The 17,688-nt window shown below is 40.9% G+C and overlaps 1 protein-coding gene across 1 annotated transcript in view; it reads right to left on the reverse strand.

The window, feature by feature from the left end:
- Positions 1-17,688, reverse strand: part of LOC141808996 (homeobox protein Hox-B9a-like) — a 45,615-nt gene that overhangs the window by 25,290 nt on the left and 2,637 nt on the right. The window contains exon 2 of the transcript XR_012599971.1: positions 6,297-6,480. The gene's annotated coding sequence lies outside the window, so the exon portion shown is untranslated. The remainder of the gene's footprint in view (positions 1-6,296; positions 6,481-17,688) is intronic.

The following is a 17,688-nucleotide window of genomic DNA, read 5'->3' on the forward strand; positions in this document are numbered from 1 at the left end:
ATGGCTAAGAAATAGGGATGATTATCAGATGCTTCTGTTAAAAAAAAAAAAAAAAAAAAATCTGGTTAGAAAAAAAAGGAGTCTAATTTAAACTTTCGTCTTGCAGTAAAAGTTGAGTCCAGGCTCTAAAAATGTTTTCCCAGTCCCAAAAAAAGCATCTCTCTGAAGGTCATTCCCAGCGTCTGTTTCTGTGCTAAGCTAACTGAAGCTTACCATATATCTGGAGACTATTAAACTAAAATCAGTCCAACTTGAAATCAAAGAACAGCAGGGAGAAAATAATGAACATTCACTTTGCTCCAGTCTGTAAATCAGTTAGATGGGGCCACAGTTTTCCTCTCTTTGATATTTTCTGACGACTTCTTCAGGTTATTTCTGATATGCACTGATGGAAATCCAGAAGAATGAAATTACATATGAGTAAAGGTCTCGCAAATTTAGCCTGAGTCTGTTTTGATGCCCAAAAGGTGCAAAAAGAGATAACTGATAGTTACCCTCAATACATTAAAGCTACAGCGATGCTTTTTAAGCGACCTGGTTTGCTCCAGTAAACAGAACCACAATTTCTAAACTTAACCTCGGTAAACCTGTGGCCTGTTGCACCAGCTCTGCAGAAAGTGAAGTTAGCGAGTATGGTGCACACCAAATCGAATGTTGAAACTCAGTCAAAACTCCTTCAGTTTGCCACTGAACTTGTGCTGTTGTAAAGTTTCAGAACAGAGGTGTAGGGTACTCCTTAACCACTTGACAGTAACATTCAAACTACCCAAAATATTGTCGCAGAAATCAGTGTAAGCTGTTTTTATTTTTAAAGAACAGGGTGTGTGTCACGAAGCTAACAGCCTTGATTTATTTATCAAACCAGCTGAAACTCATTCTAACCAAAGCCAAGACCAACAGACTCAGAAACTGTTTCTTAACCAGATCCATAACTACTCTTAACTCACAGTTACTGACCCACACATTCTGCATGTCACAACATCTCAACCACACACTGTGAAATCACAGCAGATTGCTCCGTACGTATTGTATATCGCACCTGACATTGCAGTATTAACGATTGCATTTTAGGTTGCCTACTGACATCTGGTTGGGGACTACAGCTGGAAATTAGCCTAAAGGCTAAAGGTACCTGTTTAACTGAGCAGTAAATTAAAGGGGTCTGTCCACAAAACAATAAAACAAATCAAATTCAATGTGTTGTTGTTTTTTGTATATTTGCACATTGCATGTGTTTTTGCACTGAGAAACCACTCTCTCTGAATTGGTTTTACATTGTTTGATGACAATAAAAGCTTTTCAACCTTATTCTAATGGACAAACAGCGACTTCAGCTATTGAAATATGGTGAAGCACTTAGAAACATGATAAAACAATGGTGGAAATAACAGCGGCATCTTGTGTGATCATCAACTCTAATGTACTGTAGTTAATAAAATGGTACTTTATCTATTACAGAGAAAACATTGCTAACACTTAGGATGGAGTTGGAACTAGCTCAGCTGGTGCAATGACTAAGGCCCAGGTTTACACGACAACGTTTCATCTGGAAACGCTGTAGTAAGCATGCCAGGCCTGTAGGTGGTGCTATAACTGTCTTGTCCAGAAGCAGCTTTTGAGAGATCTCCACCGAAGCAGAGTTGAGCTGGTCATCTGGTGCATTAGGGAATACTTCGTGCAAAAGTGGAGCAACAAATACATATTTTGTTGAAAGACAGTCAGAAGATTTAGCAGGTTGAGCAGCAGAAGCACGGCACGGTAGTTCACGACGATCGTACCAACGGTACTGTTGTCCTGTTGTATGCATGAAGTCCGAAGCAGAGTGTGACGTCAACGTTTTCACTGAAAACGCCGGCTTACTATTAACAGAGCAACGGTTTTGGCAGTGTTTTAGAAAAATCCCACTCTGGAGGCTGTTTTCAAAAGTTTGCGTTTTAGGCCGGCAAAAACGCTGTTTCCATGTAAACGCGAGGCTGAAACACAAGAAAACTTTTGTGTGTCGCCCTAAAACCATAGTCGTGTAAACAGCCCCTAAAACTTTGGTGTTAGCCCCACTCAAGTAAACAGTTACATTTTAACTAGACAACCTGCAAAGTCATGCAGCATATTTTACCAGCAGCCATTCTCCCACATTACTGTGTTCATGATAGCTCCTAAACTACATAACCCATGATGCAATAGATGATGCTCTTGTCCTTATGCAGGCATTACATGATGCTCTGTCTTCCCCAGAAAGTAAGCCACTGTTATCAAAAGTAACCAAAGTGGCTGTGTGTCGTTGATATAGCCTGATCTGGATGATGATGCAGAAAACACTTAAGGGTGTTTTGAAAATGTTGTTGCTAATTCTAATAATTTAATGCATTCATTAAGCTTACGATTCCAGAAAAAAACTCAAAGCATGCTTAGCAGAAAACAAAGATCTTTAGTTCTTGCTCCCTCTGCCTCTGACAAACAGAGATGACAGACAGGAAGGACGACAAAGAGAGCAGACTTTCCAGGAGGTGCAGAGCGTCCTTTGGAGTGTCTTTTGTTGACCACCAATAGGCAATAAGGGGCAATAAGGCTGCCGTAAAACCACACTATGCAGTCATATACACAGCCGGTACAACTGCCTCCTCCGCTTCCTCCAACCACCAATAAACTAGTTGGTCAATTACCCCTGTGGTAAAAAGTGAAGGTGGGAGAGGGAGACAGATGGGAGAGGAAGGAGGCAGACGGGACAGAGATGAGGCAGGAGACAGCATGGCGCTAAAGAAATGTTGCTCTCAACATGGCGCCTGCAGTCCTGTAGCCCGAGGAGAACGGACGCTGTCCTCCCTCCCTCGTTTTATTACTCTTCCCTCCACCTTTCCTTTCTTCCTCCATTTCCTCTCTTTGTTTGTTTCCTCTTCGTTTTATTTGCTCTATTTTCTCCCTCCACTGCCAGCATTGCTTTCCCTCGCCCTCGCTGTCTTTTCTTTTCCTCCTCTCCTCTCCAAACAGACCGACAGCAGCTGGCTGGAGCAGCAGAGGAAGTTTGGCCATGTGTTCCTGATCAAAGCTCCAGAAAGCAGCCCTGTGGGTCGCTTCTCATGCAACACGCGCGTTAGAAAACTGCATTCAGGCTGAAATCAAACAGGCTGATGGTCAGGGTGAGGAACACCAACTATCCTGTCTCAACACTTTTTAGGGTTTCCAACTGCAGCAGGATTTTACGACCTTCCCCTTTTATGTGCACGGTATCCCCTCCAGCATCTCATCAGAGCTTTGTGAACTGTTGAGATTTGTCCTTTGGATTATATTTTTAACTCCACACTTCAGGAACTCTGACACCCAACCAGCAGAAGGTCAAACTTCTAACCAGGGTGGCCCTGCTCCTAAGTCTCAAATCCATGATGTAAAACCATTTAGTTTCATCTTTACACACTGCTTTGCTAAGCTATTAGCATTTTGCATATTAGCATTGCTAAATAACACCCATATCTTTGTTATCTGTATAGCTTTTTTTTTGCACGGTTTATTGAAACTGCAAAGAAATACACTTAAAAAGAGAGTTTTAAGAATAATTCAGGATGTTATGGACAAATCCATCTCCATCAGTGCATCTGAGTGTTACGACTGCAGCTTGATGTAGACTGAGTGGTATGGTGCCCCTTTTCTTCTTTTATCTCAGCCTCTCTCTAAATGAAGACACTTCCCTGCACCATCTGTATCTCTGTTTCTGAACTGCATTGAACAGGAAGTAGAAGTCATTATAGTCAGAAATAGAAGCTTGAAGTCTCTCATAGGACATGTAGAACCACCAACATGTTTCTCACACGTTTCTTCCTCCCAGGCGAGCTTAGAAATCAATGAGCGGCGTTACTTACATCATTTTAACTCTACAAGGGTTGGATCACTGCTGTGACTGATACTAATAATATTTTAACTGTTGTTAGATTTGAGTTTTAATAATTTCATTTATTTTTAGCTCTAGAAATATTCAGAGGCAGACCTCTTCCCCCAATCACTTGATACATCTCCCTGTTTCACTGCACTGAAATAGTTCCTGTATTACATTCTTTTAAAGTTCTTTTACCTGTTTTCTTAATCCCACAGCCTTCACTCATCACTGTTTATTGGATAAATGTGCACATTAGAGGTCTTAATCTGTGAATATGCTGAAACAATGACAGTCTGTTTTAGGTCTGCTTCCTTCATACCATCTAACCTTCGTCAGACAGAAGAGGAACTTAGAACTTTTGCTCGCAGGAACTTTACCAACTCTGCTCTGAAGGTTGGGAATCAAAGTGAAATAAACAAGTTTTTTTCTGCTGCCGTTATTTTCAAACAAATGGCAAAAAGAGATGAAACGTGGATGTTGAAGGTGCTTTAAAAAAGATGCATCTGGCTGATTATTCATGAGTGTGATCAACATGTTTTAATTTAAACTTTGCATATTTATGTTTTTTTTTTTTTTTTTTTCATGTATTGCATTTTGTTTGTAACTTTAACTGTGCTGCTGCCCGTCTAAGCCAGGACTCTCTTGCAAAGAGATTTTTAATCCTAGAGCTTCTCTAAGTGAAATAAAACAGCACAAAATACAGTTTTAATTATCTTGATTTGCTGCTTGTAAAGTAAATGAAAGGTCAAGTGTCTCTGTAGTACCTCTAAACTGTGAAACTGCTTCTAGTTTAAGCTCTCATTGTTTTCAGACATATCAAAAATCTTCTTCTAATCTGTCTTGATCTAGAGACATTTTATACTTCTTTTCTGGGATTATTATTATTTTTTTTTTTAACATTTTTATTGTTTTACATTTTTATTTTTGTTGTCTTTTATTTGGTGTTTTTTTTACTTGTGCTATTGTGACTTTTTATTTTGACCTTTTTCATTTTGTTGGGTTAAATTTATTTATCTTTTCTATTTATTTATAGTCTTGCAGAATTTTGTTTTTCTATTTTCTATTTTCTGATTTTCACTGCTGATTTTTTTTCATTAAAGTTTTGCTAAAGCTCCGTCTCCTGTGCGTTCGTATGAAAGTGAAACTATATGTGTTCTGATATCGCAGCTTTTTAAAAAAATATATATATTATTTTTTGTGATGGTGATGGCGCGAAAGAAAGAATATGTCGTATACGTGGAAATGTGGGCATGATTGTGCATTTTGTATCGTATTTTATGTCACAATTTCACTTTCTGTAATGAACAAACTAAAAGAACAGCCACTGATTAACTGTATATGGCGTTGTAACCATATAACCATGTCGTCTGAATGCAAAAAGCAGAAAAATGTAAAATTTAAAACACATATATTTATTAATATTTATTTTAAAGAATAAAATTAAACCATAGAGCTTTGATGCCTTTTATAACTGTCCCTCATAGAAAACAAAGAATGTTTAAAAAAAACAAGTAATGAAATAACTGCAGTAAGGTAATGACAGCAGACTAACCCGCGCATCCCTGGCCTTTGACTATGAAAAGAAAAAAGAAAAAACACTCACCATGAGATGAAGATAGAAAGGCAGGCTGAGTCCAAGCTGCCAGGTTTGGAAATGAAAATCAAACAGTATCGAGTCTAAAAACTCAGATTTACGATCGCAGAAAAGGGACGGCGCGCACACGCTGTGGGGAAGGGAAAACAGAAAAACCAAAACCGTCCATGTTGCACCTCCAGGTCCATTTAGCTAACTTCCCTCTGTTTTCCTTTCACCTCATTTCAGATTGTCTGGCTTAATCCTCACCTTCAGGTGATAATCACACTGTAGTCAGCTTTAGTCCAGAGTTCAGTCAGGTTTATTGAACAGAAAGGGGAAAAATCTTCAGATTTAGCACCTCTTCCAGTGGAACTCTAGACTAGAAATAAGTGACCCTGAAACTTTGATTTCCACGGTCATTTTCAGCTCGTCTCGTGCAGACTCCCAGTCTCCCGCGTGCGTCTGTATGTGACGCCTCGGGAACAAACGAAATATACGGGCTGTGGTTTAACTCTGATTTCCAGCACAGTCTGCTTTCAAGAGCCCACAAGGCGGACATCATAAATGCACGAGTTAAATGACATCTTACGCTCCCGCGTTAATGACAGCACATTTTAAAACTCGTCTTTGATCCAGCGACTGATCTCAGGCCTGCAACGAGTGTGTGTGTGTGTGTGTGTGTGTGTGTGTGTGTGTGTGTGTGTGTGTGTGTGTGTGTGTGTGTGTGTGTGTGTGTGTGTGTGTGTGTGTGTGATCGTCAAAATGGAAGGGCCCATCTGCATCAGTCCATCAGTTACCTTTACGATCCCGCGTTGTTTCGTCCTCCAGCCTCTGGATCTCGGAGCAGATTCTTACCTGATGTGGGAGGGATGTCGACGCTCTGGATGGTCTCCAGACGGCGCTGTTGATACAGGTACTAGGTGCTGGAAAGACATCTGTGTGGTGGAAGGACAGCGCTTCATCCTGACGGTGGAAGCCGAAAAACGGACGCCAGAGAACGGACAGCGAGTCTCGACTGGGAGCCCCTCAGAGAGTTCACCTGGAGAAGGGGGAAGGAGATTATGGTGAATCATGGGAAATATTTAATCTGTTTAATACCACCAATCCCAAAACAACCACAACAACAACGTGTTTTCTGTATCAAAAAAAAAAAAAAAGATATGTCCATAAACAAACCCTTTGACTGATGAAATTCTAACAATGTTAATATATATTTTTATTTTCCTCGGCGTGCATCGAACACACACACACACCTCATTTTTTATTTGTCCAAAAAACGTTATCCTATTTTTTTTTTTTCAAAAGAGAGGTATGTTAACAATGATATTGTTATCCAGCAATTGTGTCTGTGTACTGTGGTTGTGTGTTAGTCTGCGTGCGTTTGTCTCTGATCGTGTAGGCCGACATGTTGTTGCGTCTTATGTTTAGACTGAGTAATTACCCCATAATTTAACAACTGGGGCTTCATAATACACACCAAAACTTTTGAGTCTTTACACCATAAAAACGGACATTTGAGGTGATTTTTTAATTCTGCTCGTCTGCTGAAAGAAACAAAATCAGAAAACACAAGTTCTTTAATACAGAAGATTTTTGTGTTTTAATTTTACCACCTACGAGAAAAAAATATTCCATTGATTTTAGAGGGTTTTTTTAGGTTTAGTTCAATGGAAGTGATGGAAAAATAAAAACAGTAATTTTATCGGCGCAAATTAATTTAATTATCATTTCAACGCAATGTTACAGATCGCCTTTCAATTGATTTAATGATTAAAGCTTCTTATTTCCAGGAACGTGCATTTTGCAGATTGATAAAATTTAGTAAAATAATTATCAACAAGCCAAAGTGTTCAACTCTGTCATTAGGAACCTTCTCCGAGGAAAGAAAACGAATGCGGACAAGATGTTTAACCCCATAAAGAAATGTTTCCATGTGTGGGGAGAAGCAGCAAATGGTTCAAACGTAAAGTGTAATTTCAGTGCAGGGAAGGAGCGTGACAACACGGGAGATACACAGAAACTACAACACACGCACAAATAGATCTGTGGCTTTTCAGGACATCCTGAGCGCATGTTTTTGGCTCTACGAACTCATACTGTTTATGTTTTTACTTCTTATAATAGCACAGACTAAATTTCTTCTTTTACTTATTCCAAAAAATAAAAAAAAAATCCTTCCCGAGATTAAAGACATGTAGTAAAATGTTTATGCACAAACTTTCCCTGCTGATAATTCAGTGCAGGTCGTCCTCACTCAGCACCAGCCCGCCCGGCCTCTCCCACAGTCTCAGCAGCACCACAGCTCATATCAAAACTCACTTCACATCTCTTTCTATCTGCTGCACTCAGGCAGAATCCTGCGGCTCCATATTCAGAATTTATGATGGCACCTCTTACATCCCGCTGAGGAAATACAAATTCAACATGGCGGCTCTGCTTTCTGTCTCACATGACCCGGCTCAGAGGTGGAAGGGAAACCAAAACACGGAGTAATGTAAACTCTGCTGCAAATCTAATCCACCAAATATCATTCCAGTCAGAGAAAGAAACCACAAAAAATATTCTCAGGTTGGATGAGGAGGCCATACCTCATTCATCAACGAAAGGGACACGAGGTTTTTCATTTAGTGAATTTTTAGAGCAGCTACGAGGTTAAAAAATGACCAATATTTATGTGAGATTTAAAAAAAAAAAAAAATTCAAAGACTCTATCCATAATGGCAAAACAGCTAAAATGGATACGAGTGGTGTTCATACAAAATCAGAAAAAAGGGAAATTACTGATCTTCATTTTTTTTTCTTCCGAGTTTAGTTCAGCTCCCCACAATCCCCAAGGCCAATTTTAATCGTAGGTTGTGCAAGCTAAAACAAGACTAGACGTCCCTCATACGCATGCGCAAGTTGAACCAAAATAATATAAAATAGAGTATAATTCTCGAAATATAACATTAAACTCACATTTTCATCAGACATACTCAAGCTGGCACACAGAGTTAGGAATAAAAACTCCACACACTGTGTCTGTGTGTGTGTGTGTGTGTGTGTGTGTGTGTGTGTGTGTGTGTGTGTGTGTGTGTGTGTGTGTGTGTGTGTGTGTGTGTGTGTGTGTGTGTGTGTGTGTGTGTTAAAGCATAGCGGGATGAAGGTAATATGCATTACCTTATTCTTCTCCCCCTCCCACACACCTCAGTTAATTCAGTGTAACTGTCACTTTTAGATTTTATTTAGGCTCCTCGTGCGGGGTCTTTCTAGTGACATGCACGTGCACATATGCACCTTAGACAGTTTTTCTCTCACTTTCACCTGCATGACGATGACATTAAAGCAGATAAGATGAGTTGTAAAATTCGCTTCCTGTCCGGCTGCTGCACAGAGGAAAAGAGCAATTCAACCTAAGCAATAAATTCATCACAGGGTAGAGGAGAGGGGGGACAAACCGACTGCTTTTGTCCCTAAGAGCCCGCCATAAAACCAAATAAAGAGAGACAGTGTGAGGGACGACAGGGGAGTCAGACAGACTTATCTCCCTCCCAGACAAAACAGTCTCCGCTCTCCCCTGAACATGCTCACTAACATGGTGTCCACCTCCATCTGTGGGAGTCAGTCTCCTCCCCTTCTCTCTTTTTCCCTCATCTCTCCATGCCATCGTTTGCTTTGGCATCCCCCTCCCTCATCTCTGAGTCTTACTTCCATTTCTCACTTATTTCATGCATTTTCTTTTTACACAGCTCCTCTTTTTCTCTCCTCTCTTTCATACCTGATTCCTGCTGTCTCGGTGTCTGGATCAGGTTGCTGCTGCAGCTTTCTCCGGGACTGCATTGAGCCAGAACCGACTGACATTCCTTATTTCTCTTCTTCGTTTTATTTATTCCTGTCTGTGCAGCAGCAGGAACCCTCTTCCCCCGTCATCTTCCACTCATCCTGCTGCTTCCATCCTGTGGGTCTGTTTTTCTCGGATCCAGAAGGAAGCCTGAGGTCTGCAGATGGCGCGAAGAGATCCACCGGTTGCACCAAGACCGGACCTGCAAGGCGCTCATTTCTGAACCGGTTCGTATGGGTGCAATCCTTGCGGGACTTAAAGCTGGGAAGGCGAACAGATGTTGATTCGCGATCTCGTGCAGCTGTTGATCAGTGGTTTTGAATTCAAACCTGGCACGTGCGGTTGCGGTCTGAACCTAAAAGGTGTCGGTTCGGTTCCTATGTGACGTAGTCAGAGAGGAAGAAGAGGTAGTGCGAGGGAGGGGGTTTGGGGGATCCTTTTTGGAAGTCTCTGATCAGTACGCACGTGCGTAACGCCATCCTGAAATGTTTGAGGGCGCGTTCCTCCACCAGACACCGACGTCCTCCTCCACACCTCGTGTGTACCTGGCGGGGCTGACACCTTGCTAGCTTTGGGAATGATGCCGCTCCCAGCTCGTCATCCCTGGACGCACGCGCATCCCGAGCCCCGTTAAGGTCACCAGAGCGCTGACGCTAACGTGGAGTCCTCGGGAGGTGAAGGAAATGCACGCTAACTGTAAGTGTGTGTTTGTGCTGTGACATTACTGTGAGGAAGAGGTGACGGAGGGGAGGAAGGGGGGCATGTTTGGTGTTGATGGGGGTTGAGGCAGACTGTAAACACTTCCTGTTGGGCGGCCAATGGCAGTCTGAGGTTCATGGACAAGCCACGCCCCCGAGCTCTGACAGTTTCTTCCTTTCTTCCCTTTTATTTGAGTAAAAAAAAATCCTCTTGCCCCCATTAAAGCTCGCTCCGTCCATATTTCACCGCCTCTCCAAATGAGCACCACGCGCGCTCCGGAGTCTGGGAGCGGGCAGGAGGCCGAGGCAGAGCCGCTGTGAACCCGAGCCTGTATCCAATTACAGTCCAGCTCATGCAGCAGCCTGCTGTGGAATTTCCCCTCAGATTGGATCCGAACATCTCAATAATGTAGATGCTCTGTTAGTTGTTTGGAAGAGGGAAGCACAGGCAGAATAACACTTTGTTTTAATCAAGGGGAACTTAAATCGTTAAACTCCAAAAGCAGGCCTGATGATGGGGCAGCGGGAGCTTTGTTTTAATCTCATGGTGACAAAATATCAGACAGCAGCGTGAAGGAAATTCCAGTTGTATCATTACATCTGTCATCTAAATACATTTTTGTTGAACTCAGCGAATTTGCGGTTTGCGTAAAAACAGGAATCTGCAGATAAAATGCCAAAGATGTGCTCGCACTGATAAACGAGCAGTACAGTTGTGTTAGATTATTCTTTCACGGAATTTGATCCATTAAAACACAAACTATGTATCCACAGATGTCCCCTCAATGTGGAAAGAAACTTTAAGTATCATATCTATCATAAATTAAAACTACTACAACAACACTTGGTCTTGAATAATTCCGTTTTGCACTTTATAAAAGTTGCTGTCAGAAATTAGAGGAAAAAAAAGTAGCAGCCCATGTAAAAACACCACAGAAAAGTTTCCAGAAAAGCCTGAAACTTTTCATCAAACTGAGGGACAAAAGAGATTTCATGTTTACTAAAACAAATCTGTGAAAGTTTATTTCCTCTGCAGGAGAGCTCACTGAAATTCAAGCAGTCTGGTTAGACACGCTGAAAGATTTTCATTAAAGTGCCCTGAATGAATCTCACTCTGTAATTCATCAAACACATCTCTGTGAGTATGACTTTTTAAAGAGATCTACAGAAAATTCCACACTTCATCTTTAAACAGGTTTTACAGATGATTTGTGACCAGAGCAGACTTTTCCTCTTGTGACTGGACTGAAAAATTTAAGAGGCAAGTTGCAATACACAATTTCTGCCTCCAGGAGTCGCTGTTTCTCATTAACACCTCACCATTCTGTCACAACATAAAGATGTGATAGTGATGACAGCAGCTGTTTTGTGCCTTCATGTGTTGATGATCTGAGTTAGCTGCAGTATTTATTTTATTCTACACATAAACAAAAATATCTGAATTCATTTCTTGTACCATTGTTCTTTTGAGCTCATTCCCACCAGCACCTTCAAAAACTGAGACACCTGAAATGGATAAACATCATCTCATGAGATAAATAACTCTGCAGGTGTTTTGGGGCTGATTTATGTCTCAGAGTGAAGTAAATGTTTCATATTTTAACTGATTTGTCCTTCAGTTTGAAGTTGGAATGGTTTCAGTTTAATCGTCTCCAAACATTACGTGAGCTTCAGTAAACTTGGCATGGACAGAAACATCCTTCACAGGAACACTTTCACCTTGAGACTGACAGTGAGGACATTTCAGAGCTCATGAAGAATAGAAAGACCAGATCCTACCACTAACATTTAATGCTGGTCTTTAGCGGGGGGCAGCACAGGAACCAGTTGGTGGGGAGGTTGGAGAAAGGATGACTTACTGTTAAATGAGGTGAAAGACCCTAGATGGAATGCTAGAGTTAATATAAGGCAGCAGAGAAGAGTGAGGATCAGGGTCAGAGGTCAAACCTGGGACCTGCTCCAACAACTGAGCCAAAGCAGGAGTCCTGTTGCAGATTAACTATTTTTACCTTCACCAAGGAGGATACATTTTTCTGAGAGATCACTGTCTGGATCCAGGACATTTTTAAGGGATTATTTATCATTGTGAGATAGGGCTGTTTTCACCATATGTGTATATAACTCCACCATAAATGGTCAGATTGCTTTGCAAACAATACAAGACAAGGTCACCATAATTTCTGACAGATGTAAAAGTATGATCCAGATCCGGGCAATATTCTGGATACCAAGATCCAGAATATGAAACATGTTCTGGGTCAACATAATTTTCAACACTGTCAGGAAACAAATTATCGTACAAACCTGAAACTAACACCAAATTGTAACAGACAGTCTGCTGAAAGGGAGTATAACATTAAAGTAGGGCTAAAGTGTTGCTGACAGTGACAATACACTTGGTGGAGGTCTGTGCTCTCTGAGTGCTTTTCTAATTTTCTGCTTAATTTCAAACCTTTTATTCATCAGCCGGCTACTTGGTCGATTATTGGCCTGGCATATTAACATCATTTAAAGGCATATCAGCATTGGCCTTTTTTTAATTTGACGGCCAATAAGAAACCAATTCAAAATTGTGTCAATATGGCTCTGATGAAGCAGCATTGCTGTCTGCAGCCACCACACCCAGCACTGTCCCACCCACAGTACAGTCTGATTGGTTACAGCAGAGCCATAGCTCAGGTAACAGCCAATCAGCAGTCAACGCTGTGTCTGAGTGCTCTCTCTCTTTCTCTCTCTCATATACACACACTCTTACACTCACACACTCACACACACACACACACTCACACACACACACACACACAGAGACACACACACACACACAGAGACACACACACACACACACACACACACGCACACACACACACACACACACACACACACAGAGACTCACATAGCTGAGAGGAGAAAGTTTTTGCAGAGTGGACAGGCTCTGGAAAGCAGATGTATATTTCAAAGGTAAGTTAAGGCAGCAGACTCTCCTGAAACTTGAACATCTCAGTCCATCTCAGTGATGACCATTAATGTGAGCCCAGTAACGTTATGTAAATATCATATCTGCTCATTGTTAGTTTCTCCAAATGCGCTTGTTAACCACACAAAAAGAGGTAATATTTACATGGAAATAATCCATGATAGTATTCCAGAGAGAGAGAGAGAGAGAGAGAGAGAGAGAGAGAGAGAGAGAGAGAGAGAGAGAGAGAGAGAGAGAGAGAGAGTGTGTGTGTGTGTGTGTGTGTGTGTGTGTGTGTGTGTGTGTGTGTGTGTGTGTGAAGGGTTAAAAACGTAATGAATTCTATTCTCATCCGATCGCTGAACAGTTCATAGTGAAATGAGAGTGTGTTTGGTCATTTAGCTAGACTCTACACACAAAAGCACAGTAAAACCGATATAAAACGATACACACAGCCTAACTTAGCAAAGGAAAGTGACTCTCAGCCAGCTAGATTTGGTTAGCAAAAGTCCACTAGCAGCAAGGCAGCAAAACCTCAATTCAGTCCAGTTTTATTGCAGTTACATTGAAATTTTAGAAAAATGTATGAACTGTAGAAAACTTTCAGGAGCTATTTTTTCAAGTTTTCATTTAACTTTATGACATGCCGCTGAGCTTGGAAGCAGTCGGGTAATAAAAATATGCTCAAAGGCATTTATATAAGTTAAGTGTTGGAGTTTGTATTATTCTGAATTTTGATGCCAACATTTTTACTTTTACTGCAAATATGTATCAGCTCCAAATATCTGCTATCGGCCTCCTTGCCCACTAATAATCTTTATCAGCATTGGCCATGAAAAAAACTATCGGTCGATCTCTTATTTTATTCATTGATATCTGTTTAAATTCAATTCAATTGGATTTGTCTATAAAAGAACTGTGAGTGATATTTAACATAGATGTCACCATTTTTTGGCATTGTACCAGAGTTAGCTTTAAGCTAATTTTAACAAGCAACTGGACAAGTTTGAAAAAAAGTGCATCTCAAAAACACAAGTTGCCAACATTTCCTTAAAGCATGTTTAGTTGTAGAGAAGGATGCACAGACTGACTCATGAGGTTGAAAATGAGGGGAAAAGAATAAAAAAGAAACACAATCCCTTCATGGAAGGAAAAATCTTTCTAAAGTTTTTATTGTCTGCTGACACTGCTGTGAATTTGCTGCTGCCAAAACAAATGGAGTTTAATCAAAAATGTGTTTCAGTTTTGTGTAAAAAGTTCTCCTTACATCCATCAGTAATGAGAACAAAGGTGAAAAAATTGACTCAAAATGTCATCAATCATGTTTGTAGTAGTGCCTAGTTATTAAACTCCTTGTCTGTAACCAGAGGAAATCATTTACATGATCATTTAAGTGGTTATTGATTACAATAACACCACTCTAAGATCAAACTATTTATACAGATTTCCTGGAAGATGTTTCTGCCAGAAACATCCCACATGTTCCAAGAAGAGTTTTTTAGCTGCATGTGACGCCCAGATGGACGTTGGTAAAAATATAATCTGCCTCAGCTCTGCCGTCTGTGATGGGCGCACATGTGGAGCATAGACTATCCTTTAATCCGTTTCTCATGTCACTTTCATGGATCTTCCAGCGTTGTAACTTCATGCTAATGAGTCAAATCTGTGTGTAAACGCCGGCCACTTCTTCGTACCACCTCTCCCTGAGGAATGTCAAATACTGAAGTGGAGTGGGGGGCCTGTGGGGCCTCGAGTCAGGGGGACATGATATAATGCAAAACGCTCATCTGGTACAAGTTAAGATGAAGATGGAACTCGTAGTCTGTAATAGTTTGAATCTGAAAAGGTTAAGAACATAAAAACATCTGTTTAGAAATATTTAAAATGCAATGGGATGTTAAATGTTGATTGTTTAATGCGTCTTTTTTTTCTTTTTTAAACTCCTGAAGAGCTGATCTATGATCTGCTCAGTGGTCTGACGTCTGTTTCTATATTTCACCTTGATCATAAATACACCACTAACTACTCTACAGTATCTATTCTTTTATTATTCAGGGTGTCACATCAGCAGATGCACGACAGTAACCCTCCAGTGTCATCCCCGGGGGTCCTGATCCAAACCTCCAATCTGTGTGTGTGCGTGTGTGAGGATAACAAGCTGTGGAGAGGGGAGTCGTCTGCTCTCAAAAACGACATTACAATGATTCCTCTCACTCTCTCTGACACACACACACACACACACACACACACACACACACACACACACACACACACACACACACACACACACACACACAACCCTATACCCACTTTACCAGTAATTATAAACAGAAGAGTTGTCTATACACACACATGAACACACACTTGTGCAAAGAGCATCCCCCTCTTCCACCTCCACCCATCTACACCCCGAGCTCGTATAACCTGTTACCATGACGACAGGGGCCCCCAGAGTTGCTGTAAAGTTTTACAACACAGAAAGAGACCTGAAAACTCCCACCATGCCTCTGTTTTCTGTGTGTGTGTGTGTGTGTGTGTGTCAGATGGAGAAGAAGAAGAAACAAAATCCCTGTCAGCACAGATTGTAATCTCTCTGCTTCAGCCTCTCAGAAGTTGTTTTCCATAAAAACGAGTCTCGAGGGAGATTGAGGCATTTTTCATTAAATCGGGCCGCTGAGCGCATTAGCAGGATTGAAACATATTTATGGAGACAGATTTGCATTTCTGACAGCACACACACACACACACTCATACACAAATGACCTTGTGTGTGTCTGAAGGTGGAGGTCTCTTTCAGTGGCTGATCGATACAATGACCTGCTCCGTCTGCAGACTGTAACACTGCTGCAAAATGCTGCGTAATACGAGTTGGTGCTCTCATTGACATTATTTGGTTACAAAGATGGGGGATTTGCTGTATTAGGTACGCTTTTATCTAATTGCAAAATACAATCAGTAACTTTCAACCTGATCACACTGTAACTGAGATTTGTAACTTTAACCATAGATTACAGGAAATATCTGCAGTAACTTACTCAGAACGGTCTTTCCAGTATCATACTATAAACAGCAAAGGATTGTGGGACATAGTGATGGTATTGTACATTAAAATACACAACACTGTAAATATGTTCTGCACCTTGCTGCTGTAAAGTGCACAGCAGCCTCTATATATCCTGCCTTTAGAAGCCATGTTAACACTAAGGATGGGTACTGAATTAGGTACTTTTATAGGTATCGACCAAATTCTGTCAAAAGTACCGGGTACCTTTTCACATAAAATCAAAAAGTACCCTGTTTAGGTACCTAAACCTGGACGTAGTCACCTGTCTGTTTTTGAAACAGAAAATCGTCTATCCCGGCCATATTGGCAGTGGCAAAGGCTTTGAGTACAGCTATACAGTGCCTGTCGGTCACGTGACCCAAGCTGTGCCTCTGATTGGGTGAGCTCGCGAGCTTACTATCCTCTGAACGGCCGAGTTAGAAAAAAAGCCAGTGCCAGTACTAAAATTGGTGACTCAGACAGGGGACGATTTTTGAACCAGGTTGTAAAAAGGTTAATTTCTGCTTTGAAAACAGCTTCTTTTGGCTTGCTGTGTATGTCACTTCTGGTACCTCCGGTACCAGCCTCAAGCAGACACTTGAGAAACAGCAGATTTGGGCACTTCAGCGTTGTCTCATATTCTTTCTGTTTCAAATGTGGTACCCATCCCTAGTTACCACAGAACCCTGAGTGAAACACAAAGTTTGGGGGTGTCCATAAACTCCCCTTACAGTTTAAAATATATATTTCAAAGGCAATTGGTGAGATATCTTAGTCAGATTTGTTCTGTTTACTCAGTAATCAAAGTCTTAAATCACATTGTTTTGTGCATTTCAGATTTTTTATTGACAAGAAGTTCTGTTAAATGAACTCCTAAAAAATACCTTCTTATCAAAAAAAGAGACACGTCGTGTGTCATGGTTAATTGAAACAAAAATCATCATAGGCAGACTCTGCAAAACTACAGAAAAAAGTATGGAAGAGTTCCACCGTCCAGTCTGTCACTTTGTACATGGCACAAGAATTTTATGGAGACAAGGAGAGTGTTGGATAAAAGGAAGGAGTGGATGTCCAAGAACATTGAAGACAAGTCTATCAGCCTCACCCTACAAATTAGTTCTCTAAATCAAATTAGTTGAAAAAACTCAATATCTAATCCTCATTATGTCACAATGTCTATATATTTCTCTGTTCATTTGCTTTTGTAATTGTAAAGGGACTTTATAGATGCCCTGTAGTACAAGAAATGATGAGCACTTAGTGAAGAAAGCCTCCCTATTACTGCCTATGAGAGCCTTAAGCCTGCATTCTTCCCTATGGCCAGGAGAGGGCGACTCCACTGACTGCTATAACATCACACATGATAAAAACATGTTGCCAGCTACTCCAGCATGAATTATTGTGCAAATATTCCTAGAAATAAAGCCTTAAGTCACCATAACTACTGACAAATTATTCTCGAGCTTCACATGTTTAATGGGAATATAAACCCCCCAGAATAATCTAAAATACCAAAAGCTGCAGCTGTTTTTGACCACATGTTTTGCAGCCACATTCTCAAAACACATTTCCACAGCAGCCACATGTTTGTGTTTCTGCATATGTGGTCTGTGAGAAACATTGGAGTCTCTCGAGTCTCATGTCTCATGTTTTCTGCTTAACAAATGTGGGTCAGCTCCTTCAGTGTTTGTGGTTCATTTTCACTCATGAAAACAATCATGAAAACATGGTTT

Source organism: Halichoeres trimaculatus, unplaced genomic scaffold (assembly GCF_033239565.1).
Source record: "Halichoeres trimaculatus isolate MK-OKI-2021-1 unplaced genomic scaffold, fHalTri1.1 fHalTri1_scaffold_20, whole genome shotgun sequence".
Lineage (NCBI taxonomy): Eukaryota > Metazoa > Chordata > Actinopteri > Labriformes > Labridae > Halichoeres > Halichoeres trimaculatus.